The sequence below is a fragment of the Dermacentor silvarum genome, chromosome 3, assembly GCF_013339745.2.
Source record: "Dermacentor silvarum isolate Dsil-2018 chromosome 3, BIME_Dsil_1.4, whole genome shotgun sequence".
Taxonomy (NCBI): domain Eukaryota; kingdom Metazoa; phylum Arthropoda; class Arachnida; order Ixodida; family Ixodidae; genus Dermacentor; species Dermacentor silvarum.
In genome coordinates this window covers 129,976,081-129,994,462 of record NC_051156.1, presented here as the reverse complement: position 1 = coordinate 129,994,462, position 18,382 = coordinate 129,976,081, and the positions used below count along the sequence as shown (strand labels likewise).

At 45.2% G+C, this 18,382-nt stretch overlaps 1 non-coding gene across 1 annotated transcript; it reads left to right on the top strand.

Annotated features, from left to right (window-relative positions):
* The first annotated feature begins 1,845 nt into the window (after positions 1–1,845).
* Trnat-agu (transfer RNA threonine (anticodon AGU)) lies at positions 1,846–1,918 on the top strand. Its single transcript has one exon. It is a non-coding gene; the product is annotated as a tRNA-Thr (tRNA).
* The last annotated feature ends 16,464 nt before the right edge of the window (positions 1,919–18,382 follow it).

The window sequence follows — 18,382 nt, the reverse complement described above, 5'->3', positions numbered from 1 at the left end:
TTTATCCCCGTTAGACTTGTTGATTCCTGAGCCCAGACGGGCTGATAGAGTGTAGACGGACTCGGCAGGTACGGTAGGCCTAACCTTCGGTGGAAGCGAAGGATCTCGGTGTGGGTACCTGGCGAATGCAAAAATGTTTGTATTTGAGCTTGAGAACCTTTTAACTATTATTTTTAGTACACTAGGGAAAGTGGAAGCGCACGAATCGCTGCAGCTTTGTTGTCGGTGCGATAATATCAATCTGCGGCAGACTTCCTGAGGTCTGTTCGAACGCGTCTGAACGGCTGCTGGGTTTTGTGTCGACTGCACAAAACCGCGACAACTCGCAGTCATCGATTGCGTACATACTATTAGAAAACGAGGCATTATCTGCGTTTGCGTAATTTCGTTCACGACTACAGCTATCCGCACAGTCAAAAGGGAAATGTACAAAGCGAAAGCGATCTGAAGTGTCACATATGCATGGGCTAGCTATCTCACGCAACTTTATTCCAAGCTGCAACACCGCCCACACGAAACAGATATTTATGACCCCAAATTATAGCGCTATTTAGGACAGAAGTCTGTTTTTTGGACAGGAGATGCCCATCATATTGTATCAAGAATTTAATATTCAACAGCGCCTATACTCCGGCAGTGCGGCACAAACGAAACCAGCGCAGTTTCCAGTACGAGCCAGCGAACTCCAGCGACAACCAGCGCGTGTACAGCGCACACCATTACGCCACAGCGTCATAGCAGTGAAACCAGCGTCTCGACCAGTGTGACCCAGCTCTTATCCAGCGATCTCACCAGTGTCGCAGTGACTCCCAGCTTGCGCCAGTGCCATCCCCAGTGCCATCCAGTGTCAAAAAACGCGCTGGTTTCACACTCGAAGGCGCTGGTTTTTGCAATAGGGCACCAAGTATCACATACTTCCTCACAACGATAATTTGTTGGATGAAAATGCGAAGAACTGTAAAACAATCAAAAGCGCTCAATGCAAAGTTAAGGAAATGATACTTCACGTTGACTGAAATACTGGCCGTCATTTTTAATTTTATTTTTAAATTTTTTATTTATTGTACCCTCAGGGTCACATGAAATAAAAATGGGAACCGAGGGGCTCGATTTTATTAGTCATAACCACATAAAGCCAACAGACAATGAAGCCAAGAAAAGCATCGGGGAAATTAAGTGTAGTTGAAATTGGAATGTAGAAAATAATGAAGAAAAGGGAAATGAAAGTGGACGAAAAGATAACTTGTCGCCGGCGGGAGCCGAACCAGCAACCTCCGCATTACGCGTGCGTTGCACTACCAATTGTGCTACGGCGACGGCCATCAATTCGTCCACTAACTTGGGTATTTATGTTTACTAGATCTAGCCCTAGGAGTGTTAGCCAGCGCGTAAGCCAGCGTGTTAGCCAGCACGCGTAATGCGAAGGTTGCAGGTTCGGCTCCCGCCGGCGACAAGTTATCTTTTCGTCCACTTTCATTTCCCTTTTCTTCATTATTTTCTACATTCCAATTTCAACTAGACTTAATTTCCTCGATGCTTTCCTTGGCTTCGTTGTCTGTTGGCTTTATGTGGTTATGACTAATAAAATCGAGCCGCTCGGTTCCCATTCTTATTTCGTATTTCATTACGAGGGTCTCGAATCTGGCAGCCTTGATGTCATTAGGTAGCATGCGAGGGTTTATTAGCCACTTGCCTGCTCTCTCAAGATCACGTGTATCGTGACGTCATCGGGCTAAACAGGATGTTCCGCATCCGCCCACCATGGTTCTGAGTGGCGCTGGCTAACAATTATAGGGCTAGATCTAGTAAAGATAAATACCCAAGTCAGTGGACGAATTGATGGCCGTCGCTGTAGCACAATTGGTAGTGCAACGCACGAGTAATGCGGAGGTTGCGGGTTCGGCTCCCGCCGGCGACATGCTATCTTTTCGTCCACTTTCATTTCCCTTTTCTTCATTATTTTCTACACTCCAATTTCAACTACACTTAAATTCCCCGATGCTTTCCTTGGCTTCGTTGTCTGTTGGCTTTATGTGCTCAGGGCCACATGGCATTAAAGAGACACTAAAGAGAAACAGGAAGTTCAGCTGGAATAAAAGAGGGACCTTCAGGAATGCATGCAGTTTTTGTTGGGTGCAAAAATATGAGTTATTAGCGGAGAAATTCGTAAACAAAGACCAAATATCTCTTCCTCAATTTCTCTCACCCCAGATTTGGCGCTGAAGCAGTGTCGTCACAGATTGCATTGCTCTCAGCGAATCAGAATGCGCCATGATACATCACCGCTTGCGTAAACGACCGAGGCGCTGGATGCATCATGGCTGCATGCATGGTCGCTGCGTTTGCGTTCCCCGCGATGGATACCGTTGCTGCCGCTGAACCTTGCAACGAAGAGCTCGCCAGGGAAGCAGGACTGCATTTCAGCGATATTCAGTGAAACGGAGCGCGATATGATCCTCCGTGCTCGAGCGGTAGGTGTTTCCGCGTGCGATGGCGGTGAGCCGCCGGCCGCGCCGGCGGAATGCAGCGCTTCGTTTTCGTCGACGGAAGGCGAAGCGTCCGGTCCGCCAGGCGACGATGTTCCCGACAGAACAAGCGTAGAAAGTTGTGCACGTACTCGGTATGGTTATTTTGTGGCTTTATTTAATGACATTCAGCACTCACCGAGCCGCCAGTTTGCTGCTGCAGGGGCACCGGTAGGGGGTTTGATGAAGGCCGCATTGAGGGAACAGCTGCTCGAAAAAGACTGGCCTCTGGGGCACGCCAAGATACTTTCCGAGGGCAAGATTGTACTACACATAATCCGAGGGCGAGAAATGCAGAGAGCACACCATCGGTTTCTCTGGCTCTTTTGCCGTTTTATCACCGGCAGAGCACTGAGCCATTGCGGACGCCGGGGAGCCGGGGCTCTCCGCGCGACACCACATGAACGGACACAATCGAGTTAACACTGCCGCTGCCCCTGATCAAGCGCCTTGGGCCATTTATACAGGCCTCAACACTACACACACGAGGCATTTTCTGGCTGTTTCCCGCGAAGTCAGCGTTTTTCGAGCCACGCAACACGCAACCAAACACCGTAGAGCAGAACAGGCGCGCGCGACGATGCATTGACCAAAAACGAAACTACGAAGCTATCACGGCCGCATGTATCGCCATGCCATTTTTTCTTATTTATTTAATTTTGTGCTAAACTTGTACTTCCTCGCTTGAAACGGTTTAAAAAGTTGGCAAATGCTGTTTATGTACGTTTAAGGTGTATTTTATTTTGCGTTTTATTAACAGCGATAAATCGCTCTCGACCAATCGCGACCGGCCTACGTTTGTAATCTCCGACGTCACGAACGTGTAGTGCGGGAATTTCGAAGGGGCGTCAGCACCTATCCTTCAGTTTTTCGCTATTTTCTCGCTTATTAAACATCTGTTTGCAGTAAGAATGGTATGGCTGCGATCGTGAAAGGATAATATACCATTTAAGCTCAGCTTCCGGTTCCTCTTTAGTGTCCCTTTAAAGACGGGAGCGGTTATAAAGTAGTAGCGTAAAACAAACAGGCGCGATGAGTTCTGGTAACGTAATGGTTCACCTGATTATACAGTGTTAGTTAATGTTTTGCAAAAAAGTTTGTTATCTGTGATGACTACGGTACTTGGTGGTTCCATTTATGAGATGTACGGGGGATGAAGGATTGAAGGAAAGGCTTCGTGTTACATGAATGAATTCCTAGATTACTGCGATGATCGACGCAGTTTGAAATGCACTGAGGCCGCAGTGTGAAGCCCTCACGAAGTGTGGTGTGATGGAAAATTTTATGAAATAGCAAAAGACGAGCGACATTGCGGCGATTATCTAGTGTAATAAGCGCTAGGTTAGTTTTCATTGAGGTTATACTGGCGGTACGGTTATAATTAGAAAGAATGAAACGAGTAGAGTTATCTTGTACTAGTTCAAGTGAAGTAGTAAGATTAACACGACTGGGATCCCATATTTCAGATGCCTATTGAAGTTTCGAGCGAATTAGAGTCTTGTAAAGTTGTAGTTTTAAAGTAGACAGTGCTTTGGAAAAATTGCGCCGTGAGTACGCGAGCCTGTGATTAGCATTGTTCAATATTATATAATCGAGAGTTCTGCGCATCATTTATGAACCAAGTTTCCTTGGACAATTTACCGCATAGTTTGTTCAATAAACAACGCGCGTCACTAATTGTTAGAGGAACTAGTGATAATTCATTCTTTTGATGAGCCTCACGTGCCATTTGATCAGCCGTTACATTTCCTATAATTTCACAGTGACTTGGAATCCACTGGAAAGCTATGTCATGTTGCAGATCTTTCGCTATGGCATATGTCTTCTGTATTTCATATGCCAATGTGCTGTTTCTTTTTCTTAAGCTGATTTCATTTAGGCTCAGCAATGAGGGTTGCGAATCACTCAGAATTACCCAGCGAAGAGGTCCTGAATGCTGACATATGTAACGTAAAGCAGAAAGTATTGCGTAAAGTTCTGCCGTTGTGGACGTTGTAAATTGGCAAAGCTTATAAGATCTTTTCTCTTGGTATGCAGGTATATAAAACGCTGATGTAGAGCTTTGTTTCCAGCATGATCCATCGGTATATACGTGAATGCGATCTAGGTAGTTAGTGTAAAGATGTGATAAAGTTAATTGCTTTATCGCAACTACGGGCATATCACATTTACGACCTACTCCAGGAATTGAAGTGACTATTTCTGGAATTGTAAGTCGCCATGGGGGATGAGTTGCGCATGCAGGCCAGTATTCGTAAGCAGGTATCGGATATTAGTTATTGCTGGTATTGTTATTATTAGCAGGCACTCTTGATTACATGTTTACTGTGTCTTCGTGTTCATGTGGCATTTGTGTCTGCGCACTAGACTGTTGTATTTAGAGCACGGCATTCAAGAGGGATCTAATTCGCAAGTGCCCAACATCATCTTTGTGAACTTGGTTTTGAGAACATTTATGCTTTGTGAACTCATGTGTTGTGTGTGAACACTTCAGTTTTGTGAGTATTTATGTTATGTGAACTCTTTTGTAGTGCGAACATTTATTTATATTTCAGTTAGGATTTTCTACGTGAACGTTCGTACATGTGGTTATTAGTCCAGTTTTGTGAGTTTTGACAACATTCTGAGGACAACTATCATGCAAGAGAAGAGGAGTAGCCGGCGCCACATATAGGCACCAACCTCTCCTTAAATACATTTAATTAAAAAAAAGCATTGTTAATGACGTGCTCTATATGAATGGTCCAATTTATGTTATTTGTAATGTGTGCAACAATATATTTATATGACATGACGAAATTTAAGGGAACGTTGTTAAGATGGTAAGTACAAGGATTACAATAAGATCTGGAGACGGATATTATTTTACATTTGTTAACTATACAAATGTCGCAGTTTCGCCCGAAAGGCGAAGCATCAATTGCGATACCAAATTAGTTGAGAGGTATCCGGAGTAGGGATAGAAGCTTTATCGGCTGCATATGAAGTTGGACACATTCGCTTACTAACAAGTGTGGGGTCAGCGCGCACGAACAAATATGAATAGATCACACTCGATGACCGCAGACAACCACTGTCAAAACGCTGGCAGCATGCGCAGCCGCCACAGCGAGCGAAGGTTCGTGTAGACTATCGCTTCAACGGAAACTGAGCGGCGAATACACAGCGCATACAAAGGTCTGAGCCGTGTGCAGATCGCTTTCAAGATACGGTGTGCGCGACAACCCGCACCGGCGCAAAGTACAAGCGCAGCTGTTGGCAGAATAGAAGCTGCCCCCCCTCCCTCCCGCGCTGCCTTTCCTCTTTCCTGCTTTATCGTGGGAGATTGAGTGGCGAGTTCCCCTTGCACCCGGTTGCAAGATACGCATTTGGTGCCGCAGCACAGCGTCGCCCCCCTGCATCTCTCCCATACCCCCACGGGCTTTCGCGCGACGGAAGTCGCGTTTGCTCTCTGCCATGCGTTCGCTCTCTGTGATAGCGCGCGTCCTCGCGCGCTTTCACTTGCACATATGGCGCGCGGCGACGATATTATCGCCGTTGGACTTTATATGGAACCTCGCGGCGACGGCGATGACTACGGCAGAAATCCGCTTGAAGTGTCCATATAGTTGCTATCGCAATAAAAGACTCATGTACAGTTCGCATGAAATAACTACGCTAGCCTTGCACCGTAAAAGACAGCTAGAAAAGGCAAGTTCACACAACCGGCCTATTCCCCTCTTCTCAAACATGACAAATCACTAAAACAATTTTTCTTTCTCTTCAAACCACAAATGACAAACCTCAACACAGCGTGTTCCCAAAAAGCTTTTGAAGTGCGAGTATACTGGGGGCAAGTTTGGTTTAAGTATTCAGCCAATCAACAGCGGGAGAGCAAGGGAAGCCTCAGCGTGGGAACCTGTCCATCACGGCCCTCACAAATTAGGTTGCTTGTTGAAACGTTGGCTTCAGGCTGAGGCTTCCCTTACTCACTTCGGTTACTCAATTGAAGTGTTCATCTCCTTGCAACTTCTTTGCCTTGTTTGAATACACAAACCAATATGTTGTTTTACAATGAAACCATAAATTGCATTTTCCAAGGATCCGTGAGCATTGATTGGGCTTATATTTGTCAAAGCCTTTACTGCCGCACTTGAACACTAAATGTGCAGCAGAAATATCAAGAGCACACAATATGTGATGTAAAATGTAGCATAACGTTTATTTTTCCTCTACACTTCGTGCCTCTCGCCAATGTGTTATGAAAACAATGGGACATTGCAGCTCAAGCTTATCTTGCTGACAGTACATCTTTGCCGAGCACTTTTCATGTTTCTTTTTTTATTTCCTTTTTAATCTAGCTGAAATTGTTCAACGCAGACGTCAAACGTGATACATGTATAGTATGAAACACGTCAAACAGCACTGTAGGCAATACAAGTATGAGGGTAGCCCTGCAAAAATATGGCTATCTGAATCTTCGTTGATGGATGATGTATGTTGTTTAATGGCGCAAGGGCCAGGTATGGCCAAAGAGCGCCAGGCCTGTGTTAATAAGTTCACAATGGAGCAATGAATTGCGGAAGGTAGATGTGTCGTGGCTGTAAAAGGGCCTAAAAACAATCGCTGTAAAATGCGTAAAATATATATGTAATAAAATTATGGCAATGGCTAATGAGGTGCACATGAAACGAAAGAACAAATTGCAAGATAATGATGATAAATGAGAATTTATCACTGATAAGTCTTTCAAAAAGCACTACTGCCTTGACAGGCCCTTTGAAATGCAAGGGCCTGGAGACGCGTGCTATACAAAACTACTATCGCAGCGGCATCCTCTGGAGAGAGGATGCGCTATGAAACTATTGGGCAAATAACATGCAATGTAACATCGCTAAGAAAACCCAGGACAGCTTTGGTGTTAAAGAGGGGTTTGTCACCCAGAAACATAGCGGGATGGAGAGGGAGACAGTACCGGTACGCTAGAGGAAAGTGCCTTTTTCTCTCTGTTTCGGCTTCCCTGCACTCCACGAGGGCGTGGAGCACGGTAAGCCTCTCTCCACATCTACCACATGTTGGTGGGTCATTTCCAGTTAAAAGAAAATTGTGGGTGCCGTATGTATGTCCTATTCTCAAACGAGAGAATAGGACATTAGTTCTTCGTATTTTTGTAACAGGATGCCACGGGCCAATTTGTGGCTTAACTAAGTGGAGCTTATTGTTCGTTTCGGCATCCCACAAGCACTGCCAGTGGCTTCGAAGTTTCTTTCTCAAGTAGGCCTTGAGATCTGTGGCAGCGATAGAAGCGGTAGGGTTAAGGGCTCGCGATGTAGTTGATGTGGCCATTTGATCAGCCAGAACATTGCCCTCGATGCCTCTATGGCCAGGCACCCAGCATATAATAATATGCTGGTTAGACAGGTATGCCTTGCACAGAGCAGAATACAGTTCAATAAGTACAGGGTTTTTGTGTCTATGTAGAGTCATGACGGCTTTTACGACGCTTAGGGAGTCTGTAAATATTATTGATCTTTTGAGTTTTGATTCGCCTATACTCTTCACAGCCGATAAAAGTGCATAGGCCTCAGCCGTAAAAATGCTTGTTTCCGGGTGCAGTACATCGGACTCGGAGAACGATGGGCCGACTACTGCATAAGATACCCCTGCATGTGACTTGGAAGCGTCGGTGTAAAACTGAGTGCAGGACGAGTACTTGAACTGGATTTCCAGAAAATTCATCCGGATATGTGCCTCTGGAGCATCTTTTGTGGCCTCTACAAACGAAGTATCACACTCTATGAGTTGCCACTGCCACGGCGGCACTGGCTTTGCTGGGGCCATCAGAGTATTTTCAAGTAGTGGGATGTCCATTTCTTCACTAATTTTTCTTACACGTAGTGAAAAGGGTTCTCTTGCTTTCGGCCGGTTATTAAAGAGTGTGGAACTGGTCATATCATGTACGGTTGAGAAGGACGGATGTTCTGGGTTTGAATTAGAGCACTGCACGGGCCGATTTTTTCAGCCCGAGCCCGGCCCGGGCCCGTTTTTACGTTGGTCGGCCCGCCCGAGCCCGATCAAAACTTTTATGGCGAGACCCGGGCCCGGCCCGGGCCCGGAAATAATCTACGTTACCCGCCCGGCCCGGCCCGCCACCCCTTTACCTTAGGCCCGAGCCCGGCCCGAGCCCGACTCGAAACCGGCCCGAACCCGGCCCGAGACCGAAAAATAATGTTTTTCAGAGTTGAGACACCCGAGAACAACTCGCTGCACATTACATGCACACCACCAGAAAGCCCGAGCCCGGCCCGGGCCCGCGTCAAAAAACCCGAGCCCGGCCCGGGCCCGAGTCAAAAAGCACACGCCGTGCCCGAGCCCGGCCCGAGCCCGTGAAAAAAGTGTGCTACCCGGCCCGGCCCGGCCCGTGGGCCGGGCCGGGCTCGGGCTTTCGGGTAAGCCCGAGCCCGTGCAGTGCTCTAGTTTGAATTTACTTTCAGGAAATAGGTGAGGCTTAAGGATGAACGTTGCATATCAAGCGACCACATGTCCGCCTCTACATACAGGCTTGCCACAGGACTTGTCCTGAAGGCACCAGTGGCTAGGCGGATGCCTAGATGGTGTACAGGATCCAGCATCCTTAGGGCGCTTGGCGTAGCGGAATGGTACACTATGGCGCCGTAATCTAATCTTGTAAGTATGAGGCTCTTGTACAAATTTAAAAGACACTGTGTGTCACTACCCCAAGCGGTGCGTGACAACACTTTTAGAATATTCATTGTTTTCATACACTTGTTTCTAAGATACCGTATGTGTGCCACAAATGTAAGCTTCGTATCTAGAATCATACCTAAAAATTTATGTTCTGTTTTTACGTGCACGCGTTCTCCCTGCAACTCAATGTCAAGATCGGGGTGCAGACCCCTCTTTCTGGAGAACAGGACGCAGGTAGTCTTTTGTGGGTTAAGGCTAAATCCATTCTCGTCTGCCCACTTAGACACCTTGTTCAGACCAAGCTGAATCTCCCGCTCACAGACTGCGAGGTTGCACGAGGCGAAACCTATCTGCACATCATCGACGTATGCAGAATAAAACATGTTTCTTGGGATGTACAAACGCAAAGAACTCATTTTTACGATAAAGAGAGTGCAACTGAGCACTCCACCCTGTGGCACTCCAGTTTCCTGCACAAAAGGTCTTGATACAGCATTTCCCACACGAACACGGAAAGTGCGATTAGATAAATAACTTTCTATGACATTTAACATGTTACCACGTATACCAACGTGCGAGAGGTCTCTAAGTATTCCAAACCGCCACGTGGTATCGTAGGCTTTTTCTATATCAAGGAATACAGAGAGAAAGAACTGTTTATGGACGAAAGCTTCACGAATTTGCGTCTCAATACGTATCAAATGGTCGGCGGTGGATCGACCTTCTCGAAACCCGCATTGGTACGGGTCAAGCAATTTGTTTGATTCAAGAAAATGTATCAGTCGGCGGTTAATCATTTTTTCGAATAGTTTGCACAGGCAGCTTGTTAGTGCTATAGGGCGGTAACTCGAAGCAGACGATGGGTCCTTGCCCTCCTTCAGTATAGGAATGACAATGGCCTCTTTCCAGGCAGAGGCGATCTTGCCGGAGGTCCATATAGCATTGTATAGGGAGAGGAGAGTTTTCTTTGTTTCATGAGGAAGGTGCTTCAGCATTTGATAAGCTATGCGGTCAGAGCCTGGCGCAGACTTGTTGCAGCAACTAAGTGATGCATACAGCTCAGCAATGCAGAATGGCTGGTTGTATGCCTCGTTTCCGGTACCTTTTCTTTCTAGTTTCTGTTTTTCTATTGTAGCCTTGTGCCTTTTAAATGTTTGTGAATAATGGGATGAGCTGGCCACATGTTCAAAATGTGCTCCCAGACAGTTAGCTTGGTCTTCCAGACTGTGGCCTTGTGTGTTTACCAACGGGATTGAAAAAGTTTGTAGCCCTTTTATCTTGTTAACTTTTTTCCAGACTCTGCCCTCTTCTGTATATGAGTTGATACCTGATAAAAACTTCTCCCAACTCTCTCTCCTGGCCTGTCGGCGCGTTCTCCTGCCCTCCGATTTTATTTTCTTAAAATTGACAAGATTCTCCGCAGTTGGGGAATCGCGTAGCAACCCCCACGCTTTGTTTTGTTTCCTACGAGCGTTCCGACATTCCTCGTTCCACCATGGGACACGCCGTTTGCAGGTCGCACCACTCATTTCTGGTATACATTCAGAAGCAGCATTGATTATGAAAGATGCAAGATACTCAACGGCAGCATCAATTGCCAGCAAAGATATGTCAGGCCACGAGATACCACTTGTAAGACTCTTGAATTTCTCCCAATCTGCCGTATCCAAGTTCCACCGGGGAGCTTGTGGTGGAGGTTCGTTTTGTAGTGGTGATCTCAGCAGTATGGGGAAGTGGTCACTCCCGTAAGGATTTTTTATCACTTCCCATTTGAGTTCAGGAAATATAGACGGGGAAGCTACACTGAGATCAATGGAAGAAAAAGTTTTGTTTGCGAGATTGTAGTAGGTGGGTTCCTTTTTATTCAGGAGACACGCACCAGAGGAGAAAAGAAATTGTTCGATTAGGCGTCCTCGCGCATCGATACGCGTGTCGCCCCACAAGCTGCTGTGTGCATTCAAATCGCCAAGAACGAGGTAAGGTTCTGGTAACTCATCTATAAATGACTGAAATTCATGCTTGTGTAAAGGATAATGTGGGGGTATGTAGAGCGAGCAAATGGTGACGAGTTTACCCAGAAGTACAGCGCGAACGGCGACCGCCTCAAGTGCCGTTTTGAGTGGAAGTGGCTGACAGGCTACACTTCTGTCGAGTATGATGGCCACACCACCAGATGATGTGGCAGAATCCTCGCGATCTCTTCGAAAAACAATATTCCGACGTAGGAAGTTGGTGTTTCTGGAGTTTAGGTGCGTTTCTTGAACACACAGCACCTTTGGATTAAATTTATTGATAAGTTCTTGGATGTCGTCTAGGTTGTGGATTAGTCCTCTAACATTCCACTGCATTATTGTGTTCATGTTGGATGAAAATAAAAGGCTCTGTGTGTCTGAAAAGGGAGGAGAGTGACTTTACAAGGCCTTTGTCAGGCCCTGTAATTGGTGTTTTGTCTTTTCTGGAGCGGTCAAGAGAACCTCGCCGCTCCTTCGACGCTACCTGCGCCGTTTGGCTTGGACTGGTGTCCATAGCCTCTTGCGAGGCACTGGACACCCGCTCCAAAGAGCGATGTGTGCGTCGCGTAGACTTCGTCTCGAGCGACGAAGTCTTCGTCCCCACCGTACCGGAGGTCGACAGGACCCCTGTGGCCTCTGCAGTGGCCTGGCTGCTGCCGGAGCTTGTAGAGGCCACTGGTGTGGACACTTTGAGAGATGGCAGGGCAGCGTTGGCTGCTCCCACCTTAGGGGCGGGTGGCGTTAGCCTCGGCACGCTAGGCGTGGTCCGGGCTACCGCCAGAGGCCGTTGTGGTGCCGCCCCCCGTTGCACCACTTCGGCGAAGGATGTTTTCAGTGACAATAATGATGAGATCCGTTGTCGAGCTTCACGGAATGTTATATTCTCCTTAACTTTTACTGCAATTATTTCCTTTTCTTTCTTCCAGGCTGGACAAGCTCTGGAGTACGCAGGGTGACTGCCGTCGCAGTTCGCACAATGTAGCTCATCATTATTGCAGTCGTCAGCAGAGTGAGCGGTTGTGCCGCACTTTGCGCAAATAAGCTGCCCTCTGCAGCTCTGGGATGCGTGACCAAATCTCTGACATTTGAAGCATCGTCGTGGGTTGGGGATATAAGGTCGAACATGAAGTTTTACATAGCCGGTTTCGAGAGTCTCAGGTAAAGTAGTTGAGTTGAAAGTCAGTATTAAGTGCTTCGTTGGGATTTCGATGTCATTCCGCCTGATTTTGATGCGCTGCACGTGGATTACGCCTTGGTCCTTCCATCCATCCAGGAGTTCTTCTTCATTCAATGTCATTAAGTCTTCATCTGATACCACGCCTTTCACTGTGTTCATAGTTCGATGTGCGCTCACAGAAACAGGTATGTTACCAAAACTACGAGGTGTGCGAGTTTGTTGTGTTGTTCCTTGTCTTTGAGTTCGAGGAGCAAATCTCCACTTGACATCTTTGTTACCTTATAACCAGCTCCAATGGTCTCTTTTAGGCACTTGGCCACAAGAAATGGGGAAATTGCTCTAGCTTTCGTAGATGACTGCTCACAGTGAAGGACGTGGAATTTGGGGAAAGTTTCTTTGTTTTTGGGCCAGAATAGCGAGGTTGCGTCGGTGCGTACCCTTTTCGAGGCACGATCGGTAGAAAAGGGGTTTGAGGATCCCATAGAAATAAGTGATTTATTCGGCAACGGCGTCTGCCACCCACCACGGAGCCCAACAAGGGGACGTGGCAGAACATATAAACAAGTCTGCACAGCGCCAGCAGTATGCCGTTACTATAACCCAATATGGTATACCCAAGGTAGGACAGCCACACCAGGTTAACCCTTGCCGCCAGGAAAAGTGGAAGTGAATAGAAAAGATGAGAAGACAGGAAAGATGAAAAGCGGGAGAAAAGACGAAGATTGGAGAGGAAGACAGGAAAAGGCGACTGCCGATTTCCCCCGGGTGGGTCAGTCCGGGGGTGCCGTCTATGTGAAGCAGAGGCCGAAGAGGTGTGTTGCCTCCGCCGGGGGGCCATAAAGGTCCGAACACCCAGCATCGGCTCAGCCCCCAGGATCCCCCTTTCCCCAGACACGGCTAAGCCGCGCACGGCTACACGCGGGAGGGTCCAACCCTCCTGTGCTCGGGTCCGTGGTGTCGCAACACACCAAACGCCTGCTTACGCAGACGCCCCTGCGGGGTCTGAATCTTCGTTATCCCTGCTTTAGCGGTAGGAAAACTTCCCTCGATTTCAGCTTTCGATTCCATTAAACAGATTGCTATCTGTGTTTCTGTATGTTGTAAACTCAGTGACTGACGCATTAAGTCCACCTGACCTGTACGAAAATTGCGGGCCTGTATTTACCATTGACAATAAACAAAGTAAGCTTACTTGTTTGAAGTGTTTTTTTTTTGCCAGTTGAGTCCTCTCGGTCACCTGGCGACATAATAAAGATATCTACAGTCATGCTGTAGTACCGTACACACAAATACCGCCCCGAAAGCGGTAACAAAACGCCCAAAACCAGCGAGCGAGGAGCGCGACGTGCCCCACCAGCTGCTACCGAAGCGGCCATATTGCTCACTACGTAATGATGATGATATAAGTTAAAATTTTGCCAGCGCCATATCTCGGTCGCAAACTAAGTGGCCATACCAACACAATCAATCCACCTGCCTTCTTTTGAAGTTATGGTCAATGATGTATCAGTTAGGAGTATGAGAATGACATTAAAATGCATATTTAGGAAAATAAATTACAATCTTTGGCATTATACTGTCAATACTCCAGTCAATCTTCCGAAAATATCATTCTGCGCGGGTATATTTAATTAGCAGCCAAAAATGTACAGACAGTCAACCAGTTTGTACAGATGTACAAACTGGGTAACCTTGTTTCAGCCATTAATTTAGAGATCATTTGAAATAATTAAATACATTAATGTGTCGTATGAACTTGTCTTACAAGGTAACAGTGTTACAATTGTTATAATTGCTGGCGCCAGCAGCAATTGTAAGAGTTTAATTGTTCATCATATCATAGACTAAAACAATGTATAATGGTACTGATTTGTATTGACACAGCCATTAGTGATAGTTAAACTCCATTAAGGATTGACTTAAGTAGTTTAAGCAAACATATTAAGTTGCCTAATGAACATACAAATAATACACATTTGTTATTTTTGCCTCACATTGCTGCATCTACTTATTTGCAGCATACACCTGCAGCACCTTCAGAATGGCCGACACGAAGGTCAAGGCCGGCCTGGCGACCATGGTTGCCAAGAGGAATAGCTTTAAATATGGAAATAATTTTGTTTGATGATAGCACAAGACATTCACTTTAATAAATTATAGTATTGCATCGTTGAATAAAAACAGTTAATTCAATATCGGCACACTTGCTTTCTTTTTCGCACTCCGGGATTCAGCACTAGTGAAGTTGCTTCAAATATTTGTTTATGCAACATATGAGAGTGCAGATGGTTCAGGAGCATTATTAGTTTATTAACAATCATGCATAAGTGCAGATGGGAAGCAGCAGATGCAAATGTATAATATACTTTCAAAATTTTGTTGCCCCCATATGTACGTAAACAAAAGCTTTAGCTAACTTGTAGATCGGAGATTTTACTCAAGCAGATGCATCGCATGTGACCAATACTTCGTAAATGTGCATGTGCACAAATGCTCATACAGCCTTACATAAAGATTCACGGCTACGTGCATTTTATATTTTTCGACTGTTTCTATCTGCATGCATGCCTTTCTTTGTACGTTTCTATATTTATGCTCCCGTATGCATACTGGATTAAATAAATTTTTTATAGAATATAGACTGCTTATTAACAACCGTCAGCAACGAGTGTTTATGTATAACCAGAATAACCTTGCCTACCGAAACATAGTTGGCAAAATGTGGTGTATTAGCGAGTATGTAGGGTATTCAAGCTATTGTAGCCATGCTGGACAATGAAAAAATGTAAAAAAAACACGGCGCAAGGTATACTATCATAAAAAGACCTACAGGCCAGACCTATGACAGGCAGAATTCACGCCGTAGGCTTTAAAATCGGATCTTATTGCAACGCCTTTTTAATGTTATTTTTCGTTTAACAGCTTCGCTAAATTTAAGTTAGCTGGAATGCGCTGTATCAACAATAGTCGACAGAAATAACAAGACTAAAGTTTATAGATTAGCTATAGACTGATCTACAGGATCTGTCTATAGATAGTCTATAGACCACAGTCTAAGAAAAGTGTAAGGCCACAAGTTCATAGACCGGCCTATAAGAACTCTATGGATAGCCTATAGGTACTTCTTAGGCTTATGTCTACAAAAGTAAAACTATATAAGCTTACTGACGTTTGTCCATAGACATTCTGCAGACATGTGACTATGAAAGTGAAAATTAATTGATCTATAGGCTATGTCTATATACAGTCTATAGACTCAGACATTTTGTAGACTAGTCAACAAAACGTGTATGGCCATAAGTCCATAGACTGGTCTATATAAATAGTTTATAGCTAGTCTGTAGACATTTGTCTATAGAGACATTCAGAGACTTATGTCTACAAAAGTAGAACGATATAAGCCTATAGACTTTTGTCTATACACATTCTGCAAACATTTGTCTACAAAAGTAAATTTTTATTGATCTATATATCGATAGTTTGTAGCAGGTCAGTAAACTAAGCCATTTTGTAGACTAGTCTACAAAAAGTGTGGGACCATAAGTCCATATACTGTCTATCATCATCATCATCATCATCAGCCTATATTTTATGTCCACTGCAGGACGAAGGCCTCTCCCTGCGATCTCCAATTACCCCTGTCTTGCGCTAGCGTATTCCAACTTGCGCCTGCGAATTTCCTAACCTCATCAGCCCACCTGACTTTCTGCCGTCCTCGACTGCGTTGGTATCCATTCTGTAACCCTAATGGTCCACCGGTTATCCATCCTACGCATTACATGGCCTGCCCAGCTCCATTTCTTCCGCTTAATGTCAACTAGAATATCGTCTACCCCCGTTTGTTCTCTGATCCACACCGCTCTCTTCTTGTCTCTTAACGTTACTCCTAAGATTTTTCGTTCCATTGCTCTTTGTGCGGTCCTTAACTTGTTCTCGAGCTTCTTTGTTAACCTCCAAGTTTCTGCCCCGTATGTTAGCACCGGTAGAATGCAATGATTGTACACTTTTCTTTTCAACGACAGTGGTAAGCTCCCAGTCAGGATTTGGCAATGCCTGCCGTATGCACTCCAACCTAATTTTATTCTTCTGTAAATTTCTTTCTCATGATCAGGGTCCCCTGTGAGTAATTGACCTAGATAAACATATTCCTTTACAGATTCTAGAGGCTGACTGGCGATCCTGAATTCTTGTTCGCTTGCCAGGCTATTGAACATTATCTTTGTCTTCTGCATATTCATCTTCAACCCAATTCTTGCACTTTCTCGATGAAGGTCCTCCATCATTTGTTGTAATTCCTCTCCATTGTTGCTCAATAGGACAATGTCATCTGCAAACCGAAGGTTGCTGAGATATTCGCCGTTGATCCTCACTCCTAAGCTTTCCCAGTCTAAGATCTTGAATACTTCTTCTAAGCATGCAGTGAATAGCATTGGAGAGATTGTGTCTCCTTGCCTGACCCCTTTCTTGATAGGTATCTTTCTACTTTTCTTGTGGAGAACCAAGGTAGCTGTGGAATCCTTGTAGATATTTGCCAAGATATTCACGTATGCCTCCTCCACTCCTTGATTACGCAATGCCTCTATGACTGCTAATATCTCTACTGAATCGAATGCCTTTTCATAATCTATGAAAGCCATATAGAGAGGTTGATTGTACTCCGCAGATTTCTCGATTACCTGATTGATGGCATGGATATGGTCCATCGTAGAATATCCCTTTCTGAAGCCAGCCTGTTCTCTTGGTTGACTGAAGTCAAGTGTTGTCCTGATTCTATTGGAAATTATCTTGGTGAATATTTTATACAATACTGAAAGCAAGCTAATGGGTCTGTAATTCTTCAATTCTTTAACGTCTCCCTTCTTATGGATAAGTATAATGTTGGCGTTCTTCCAGCTCTCTGGTACACTTGAACTTGTGAGGCATTTCGTATAAAGGGCCGCAAGCTTTTCAAGCATGATATCTCCTCCATCTTTGATTAAATCTACTGTTATTCCATCTTCTCCAGGCACTTTTCCCCTGGTCATGTCTTTCAAGGCCCTTCTAACTTCATCGCTAGTTATAGAAGGAGCTTCTGTATCCGGTTCATCACTATTTCGAATGGAAGAAGCTTGGCTGTTTTGGCTACTGTACAGGTCAGTATAGAATTCTTCTGCTGCTTTTACTATGTCATCGAAATTGCTGATGATATTACCATGCTTATCTTTCAGTGCATACATCTTGCCTCGTCCTATGCCTAGTTTTCTTCTTACTGATTTCATGCTGCGTCCATATTTTACGGCTTCCTCAATTTTTCCCACGTTATAATTTCGAATATCCCTTGCTTTCTTCTTGTTGATCAGTTTTGACAGTTCAGCGAATTCTATCTGATCTCTTGAGTTGGACACTTTCATGTTTTGTCGTTTCTTTATTAGGTCCTTTGTTTCTTGGGAGAGCTTCCCTACAGGTTTCTTTGGTGCCTTACCTCCCACTTCAATTGCTGCTTCTGAGATCAGCCTAGTTACGGTTTCGTTCATTATCTCTATGTTATCTTCATCTTCCTGTTCTAAAGCTGCATATTTGTTTGCGAGCACCAGCCTGAATTGGTCTGCTTTTACCCTTACTGCCTCTAGGTTGGCCTGTTTCCTCTTGACTAATTTCAATCTCTCTCTCTTCAAATTGAGAGAAATCCTAGACCTCACTAACCTATGGTCACTGCACTTAACCTTACCTAACACTTCTACATCCTGCACTATGCTTGGATCGGCAGAGAGTATGAAATCTATTTCATTCCTTGTTTCTCCATTAGGGCTTTTCCAGGTCCACTTCCTGTTGCTTCGCTTCCTGAAGAAGGTATTCATTATTCGGAGCCTATTCCTTTCCGCGAATTCTACTAACATCTCTCCTCTTGCATTCCTAGAATCGATGCCGTAGTTGCCAATGGCTTGCTCACCAACTTGCTTTTTCCCCACTTTTGCATTGAAGTCGCCCATGACTAAAGTATA